Source organism: Onychomys torridus, chromosome 7 (genome assembly GCF_903995425.1).
Source record: "Onychomys torridus chromosome 7, mOncTor1.1, whole genome shotgun sequence".
NCBI classification, from domain to species: Eukaryota; Metazoa; Chordata; class Mammalia; order Rodentia; family Cricetidae; genus Onychomys; species Onychomys torridus.
The window spans coordinates 59,009,570-59,017,587 of NC_050449.1; positions in this window are offsets into that span (position 1 = coordinate 59,009,570).

Sequence of the window (8,018 nt, forward strand, 5' to 3'; positions counted from 1 at the left end):
AAACGTGTCCTTGGTCACCGTTGGAGCAGCCTTGGGAGATCCCCACCACTCAATAGAGCCCACCACCCCATTATAGGAACAACCACAGAGTGCACCCGCACACTACCTACACCACACCTGCTTGCGCTGCCTCAGTGAATTCACTCGTGGTACACAGTAGGCCTATTCAACTGGATACTGTATGAACTGTGGCCAGACTCACTAACCATAGCTAAAGCTTCAGGGAGATTACTTTACGATGTCCAGCTGGAAATAAACAACACTGTAACAGACTGATAACCCCAACACACCTTTATAAGAAAGCCACTTACTAAGAACGACACTAAGCTGTAGTTGGTTTTTGTTTGTTTTTTTTTCTTTACATTTCAGGGGCCAGCCACCCAGGTCCCAATACACGCAGAGACTCATTCTTACTTATGAATGCCCGGCCTTAGCTTGTCTTGTTTCTAGCCAGCTTTCCTAACTTAAATTATCCCATCTCTCTTTAACTACACTTTGCCTCTGGGCTTTTTATCTTTCTTTCCTCTTACTCCATGGCTGGCTGTGTGGCTGGGTGGTTGGCCTCTCCTCCTTTTCTTGCTCCTTGCCCTTCACTAGATTTCTCCTCCTATCTACTCTCTGCCTGGCAGCCCTGCCTATCCCCCTCTCCTGCCTAGCTGTTGGCCACTCAGCTCTTTATTAGACCAGCCAGGTGTTTTAAACAAAGTAACACAGCTTCAGAGAGTTAAATAAATGCAACATAAAAGAATGCAACACATCTTTGCATCATTAAACAAATATTCCACAGCATAAATGAATACATCTTAAACTAATAGTCCTCAACAATAAGGTCAACCAAAAAATGAATAAAGTGGTAATTTATACAATGGAATATTACTCAGCCGTTAAAAACAATGACATCAAGAAAATGGATGGAACTAGAAAAAATCATCCTGAGTGAGTTAACCCAGATCCTAGAATGTACTCACTCACAAGTGGATATCAGCTGTAAAGTAAAGGATAGCCATCAATCCACAGCCTCAGAGAGGCTAGGTAACAAGGAGGGCCCAAGGGGAGACAGACACATGGATCTCTCTAGAAAGGGGAAGTAGAAGAGATCTCCCAGTGGACTGGGGGCAGGTGAGAATGGGAACTTGAGGGATCCAGTTAGGAAGTAGACGGGGAAAAAGAGAGGACTGGAAAGTGAGGGAGGGGGCATTTGGGGGTTCAGGTAGAAACCCAAAACAAGGAAAACTCCTACAAATCTACAAGGATGACCCCGCTAACACTCCTAGCAATAGTGGGTACGTAGCCTGAACTGGTCATCTCCTGTGATCAGATTGGTGACTACCCCAATTGTCATCAGAGAGCCTTCATCCAGTGACTGATGGAAACAGATGCAGAGCCACAGCCAAACATAAGGCCGAGCTCAGGGAATCCTGCTGAAGAGAGGGAGGGATTGTAGGAGCCAGAGGGGTCAAGGGCATCACAAGAAACCCACAGAAACAACTAACTTAGCTCATAGGAACTCACAGAGTCTGAACCAACACCCAGGGAGCCTGCATGGGACTGACCTAAGCCCTCTACATGTATGTGACAGTTGTGTAGCTTGGTGTTCTTGTGGGACTCCTAACAGATACATTATGGGGCAGAGGGGAGGTAGGGAGGTGGAATGGGAGGGAGGAGGGAGGGGAGAATTCGGTCGAGATGTAAAATAAATAATCAAATAAATAAATCAATTTAAAAAAAAAGAATGCCGCTAAGGAGCGGTGAGATGACTCAGCAGATTAAGACACTTGCAGCCAAACCTTACAGCCCAAGTTCAACCCCTGGAGCCCCCACGGAAGAAGAGAACCAAACTGCAGCAGGCTGTCCTCAGACCTCTACATAATGCACCGTAGCCCACACTTGCATACCCACGCTGAAACCCACACACAAAAATAAGTGTTAAAGGCCAATGAGATGGTTCAGTAAATAAAGAGCTTGCTGCTAAACCTGGACCTGAGTTCGATTCCCAGAATCCACATGGTGAAAGGAGGGAGCCAATTCCTTTAAAGTGTCCTCTGAGTTACACACACACAGACCGTGGTTAGAGCACATGCAGACAGACAGACAGACAGACACACACACACAGAGAGAGAGAGAGAGAGAGAGAGAGAGAGAGAGAGAGAGAGAGAGAGAGGAAATAAAAATGTAATATGTCTTAAAGAATATTGGAAGCTGGGCAATGGTGGTGCACACCTTTGATCCCAGCGCTCAGGAGGCAGAGCCAGGCAGATCTCTGTGAGTTTGAGGCCAGCCTGGGCTACAGAGTGAGTTCCAGGACAGGCTCCAAAACAGTGTGGCTGGTGTGCTGACATGACATCTGTCAAGCCAGAAGCCACAGTGCTTCCTGACTAAGTGGTTTGACACCTCTTGTGAGCACCAAGCCATAAAGGTGGGTGGGGTTTGGCATCTTAACTGGTTGCATCTAGAGCCCCAAGCAGGCCTCACAGTTTCTCCGAGCCTCAAATTCCCCAACCACACATGGAGCTGCTGTGGGCAGCCATCACACAGCCAGAAAATGCAGGGACTGCGGAGCTGCCCCATGCTTCCTTTCCAAATCCCCCCTGGATGAGTCCACTCCCCCTAACAACTTTTCCTACCTGCTCTTACACAGGGTGGTGGCTGCAAGCTGCCATTTCCAGTCCTGACTGGTTTGGGCACTGGCATGTAATGCTTTTTCAGGCCTGTCGTTGAGGCTAGCCTTCTACTGGAGCCTCAGACTCCTCCAGGCAAAACTACCAAAAGTCTGTCAAACCTGCCCACCTCTTCCCTCAGGCATCACGGAGCCTCTGAAACTCCCACCCAGACCAGACTGTGAGGCTCAGAGTGAAGCCAGTGTTTAGATGAAATTCAGTGCATGAGATTTGAAAGGAAGATGGACGGAGCAGGAGGAGATGCTGGACTCTGAGCTTTGGAGCTAGGGATGCTTCTGGACTGAAATGGCTGGGTCTTCCTGCCGCCTGCTGCTATGGGCAGCATGGTCTGGGCAGCTCTCTGAGGTAGAGGCAGACTCTGACGGGGCTAACAGTGGGAAGCTATGCCCCCAGCGCTCTACCCTACCAGGCTGAGCTCTTCCTTGAAGAACAGGGGTCTGAGTAGCACGTTCCCACACCTACCACATGCCCAGACTCTCAGAGATCTGCGGACCACCCTCCAGACTTCCTGCCACAGGCCAAGACTTGGCATTTCCTGCCCAGACTACCACAATGGCCCCTCACTGGCTGCCCCACCCCCTCCAGCCTCCATGCCATCCACACACGGGTCTGATTTTGTCACTTGCTGGAGAAAACAGCTGGAACAATCAATGTGAAATAATATTGTAGAAATAAGGCCAGTTTCTGAAATTCTAAAATAGGGCTTTTGGACTGCACAGATGGCTCAGCTGTTAAGAATGCTGGCTGCTCTTCCAAAGGACCAGGGTTCCGATTCCCAGCACCCAAAGGACATATGTAGCCCCAACTCCATTCCAGGGGATCTAATGCCCTCTTCTGGCCTTTATGGGCACTGCATATACATGGTAAACAGACATACATCCAGGCAAAATACCCATACACATAAAAGTTAAAAACTGAAATTTTGGGATGGGGATTTAGTTCAGTGGTAGAGCCCTGGGTTTGGTCCTCAGCTCAAAAAAAAAAAAAAAAAGAAAACTAAAATTTTATATATGAATTTTTACTATCTACTGAAAAATTACAGAGGAAAAAATTAAAAAGCAACTTCAGTTAAAACTAGCCACACCTTCACCCCAGTTCAAGGAGTTATATGGATGTTCTTCAATATATGATGTGACCTCCAGGACTGTCCCCACCTTCCATAAATTACCTATCTTGAGACCCACAGGAGAAAGATACCCAACTGTAAGTATGTAAATGTACAACATATGCTTGGATGTATTTTGAAAATACATGTGTATTTCATACTGTATTTGTGTTGTAATGTATTTGTATTATATGCACATACATTAGACTTTCCCCCCTGGAGTTGCTAGAACCCAGGGCCTTTGCACATGCTAGGCAAGCACTTTACCTCTGAGGTGCAAACCCAGCCAGAAAAAGATTTAAATACTTTTGAGGAGTGGGGTGAGACAGGGGTTTTTTTTTTTTTGTTGTTGTTTTTGTTTGTTTTTTGGTGCAGCCCAGGCTGTCCTAGAACTCAGAGATCCGCCTGCACCTGCCTCCCAACATTAAAGGTGTATACCACCACTGCCAAACTAAATACATATTTTTTTCTTTTTTCTTTTTTTTTTTTTTTTTGAGCTGAGGATCGAACCCAGGGCCTCCCCTCTACCACTGAGCTAAATCCCCAACCCAAAATATATATTTTTAAAACAAGAAAAGTCACAGTTAGAAGGTGACCAGCAGTCTGAGGCAGATTAGCATTTGGTCCCCAGGAGGGAGAGAAAAGTCACAAAAGGGATAATTTCCTTCCTGCCAGCCCTGTAGGATCACAGGAGCTTAACAGCCTGTTGGACCCAAAGCCTGACACAAAGGGGAGGGGACACCAGACTTCACTGAGTGAACTACTAACAGCGGTGGCTGCAGAATTATCCCCAAGTTCCACCTGGCCAGGGCTCCGGTTTCCCCTTTCCAGACAGCCGGCTTCCTGCCTCCCCTTGCCCAGGCCGCATAACTGCCTTGCCTGCAGATCGGAGAGGTCATTCTAGCTTGCTTGCCTCCTCGCCTCTTGCCGATTGACAGCCACAAAGCTCTTTTTTAAAAAACCAAGAGTCTTGATTTCGGCTTCTGTGTCTCTTATGTAGCAGGTTCAGTAACAGCAGTCGGTTCCTGGGGCTGGGGGAGATGGTGGGGTGGCTCAGCCTATGAAGAGCTCCCTGAAAAGGACACCTGAGTTGGCAGGTCGGCTCAAGCTCCCATCCCACTTGGTTTTTGTAAGACGCCAAGCTTTAAGTCTTTGTGGCTTTGGGAATTGAGCCCAGGCCCTTGTGTGCCCTTATGTTCTGCCAGCGAGATACAACCCAGGTGCGTGGGGGTTTTTTGAGTCGGGGTCTTATTATGTAGTCTAAATTGGCCTGAAATTCCTGATCCTCCAGCTTGCTCTGCCTCTCAAGTGCTGGGACTATACGTGCGCTCTTCCGAGCCCTGTCAAGTTTTCAATTACGGAACAGGAAATGGATTCCCAGCATGCCCTCTGTGGCTCTCATATCTTTCCTCTCCTCCCTGATCCTGCGTTCCAAACACAAGATGGACTCCTGGATGAACCTGTCTCCCTACCCCCACGGCCCTGCAGAGACCTCAGGTACCCTTAGCTCTGTCTGTCCTTCCCCACCCCATCTATCCCTGAGCCCCCTTTCAGCTCCTCTGTGGGTGTCTCAGATACTCCATCCCACCTTCCCCAAGGCAGAAGAAATCTGACCATTCTTTGCCCCAACCCACTACAGGATTAAGAATTTTTGTCTCAAAAAAAATATGCAAAACTCATTTAATGAACTTCATCCAGATCTAGCATCTCATTCCTGTGTAGTATGAAATACATCTCTTCAGAGATCCTCAGCTGGGACCATAGCTGTGCTTAGTCAAGCGCAGTTTCTGGTTTGTTTTTTTTTATGAGACAGGGTCTTACTATGTTGCCCAGGTTGGACTTGAACTCCTGTTCTACTGGTCACCTTTATCACTGACAAAGCACATATAACAGGAGAAAAAAATCTCAGCTCACAGTTTCAGTCCGTATCTCTTGTTCCAGTTGCCTGCAGTGGGACAGACGGTTACCCAGAAGGTGTGCGGAAGAGAGCAGAGAGAGGAAGGAGGGGCCCAGGGTCCTTATGTCTTCCAAGGGCATGCACCTACTGATGTAACTTCTATTAGTCCACACCACTAAGGTCCCTAACTATCCCCAAGTGCCATCAGCTGGGACCAAGCATTCTTTTTTTTTTTTTTTTTTTTTTGGTTTTTCGAGACAGGGTTTCTCTGTGTAGTTTTGGAGCCTGTCCTGGATCTCCCTCTGTAGACCAGGCTGGCCTCAGACTCACAGAGATCTGCCTGGCTCTGCCTCCCGAGTGCTGGGATTAGAGGTGTGCGCCACCACCGCCCGGCTGTGATGAATTTTAACCTGGAGCTATGAGCTCAATAAACCATTTCTCTCTTAAATCAATTTTGTCGACGTATTTTATCACAACAACAGGAAAAGAAACTAAGATGCTAATAAATCCATGTTTATTGACAGTCATTGGGGATATTTTGTAGATATTTTATAGTATGCAATGAAATATTGTTTCAAAAGATAGTAGCGAGAAAGTGAATAGCCATATTCAGAAGTCTAAACATTGAATTCTTATATAGAAAATTTTAATACAATAGTTTAAAGGACTAAATATAAAACCAAAATTATAAAGCTTTTTTTTTTAAGACGGGGTTTCGCTGTGTAGTTTTGGTGCCTGTCCTTGAAATCCCACCCCCTTGTTCACCTTGCATTTTGATGTAGAAGCCTCATTCTAAGGAAAAACTCCTCTCTCTCTCTCTCTCTCTCTCTCTCTCTCTCTCTCTCTCTCTTCCTCTTCCACTTTTCTTCCTACAAGGTACTCTCTTTTTCTCTCTCTCTCAAGAGTTTCCTATCTTTTCTTTGTCTCTCTATTATAATAAACTCTCCATGTAGATGCCACATCTGGGCTGTGAATTACTGGCCGCCGCCACCGCCGCCGCCGCCACCACCACCATGCCCGCATGGTGTACATCTGCCTACCCCGTGGCTACATCAGCCCAGCCTGTTTCCCTGCATACAAGGGATACCCTTGCCCCTCGCTACCTCCGTGCAATAATTCATGACAACCACTGCCTGGCCTCCCCCTCCCCTTTTTTTTTCAGACAGAGTCTCATGTAGCTCAATCTGGCTTCAAACTCACTATGTTGCCGGGCACACCACCACACCTGGTTCAAGCCAGAGATCGCACCAAGGACTCTGTGAATGCTACGCCAGCATTCTACCAACTAAGCCACATCACCAGCTTGTACTAAACATTCCTCACTAAAGTCCATAGCTTGCATCAAGGCTGAGAATGTTGTGTGTCTCATGGGTTTTGAGTACTGTTCAATGTCATGTATCTACTATTACCAGAAAGAACAGCTTCCTCGTCCCAGCAGTATCAGGATGCCCTCTATTGATCCTTCCTCCTCACCCCGAGCCCCAGTGACTGCTGGCCTTTATATTGTCCATCATTTAACCTTCCCCAGAATGCCACATTCTTTTATGCACCTGCACGTTTTGAAAGTTAAAGCAGGCTGGGCAGTGATGGCGCATGCCTTTAATCCCAGCACTCAGGAGTCAGAGGCAGGCAGATCTCTGTGAGTTTGAGGCCAGCCTGTTCTACAGAGTGAGTTCCAGGACAGCCAGGACTGTTTCACAGAGAAACCCTGTCTCAAAAAACCAAAAACAACAAAACAAAAGAAAAACTGGATAAAGTTGAAACTTCAGTTCCTCAGCCTTATCCACTGTACAGTGCTTAGTAGCCACAATAGCAAGTGGGTCCGTCCTGGATGTGCAGCTATGAAACATCCCTACCAATGCAGCCTGATATACTTCTCATGGGACTATTAAAGATGAGGTGAAAGGCTGAGAGATGGCACAGCAGTGAAGGGTACTTGGCTGCTCTTGTAGAGGATCTGGGTTCAGTTCCCAGTATCTACAGTGTGGCTCATGACCTCTATAACTCCAGTTTCAGGGAATCTGATGCTTCTTCTCGCCTCCTGGGGCACTAGGTACAGATGTGTTGTGCATACATACAAGCATGCAAATCATACACATAAAATAAAAATCTCAAATCTAAAAAGAAAAACTGAAGAGAAAGGAGATAGGGGTCTAGCAAGATAGCTCAGTGGGTGGAAGTATTTGCCGTCAAGTATGATGTGCTATGGAATAACCCTTCTGTACACTGTGTGAATATATGTCGCTATGATTGTTTTAATAAACAAGCTGACTGACCAGTAGCTGAAAAGGGTAAAGTTAGGCAGGAAAGCCAAACTGAGAATGATGGGATGAGGAAG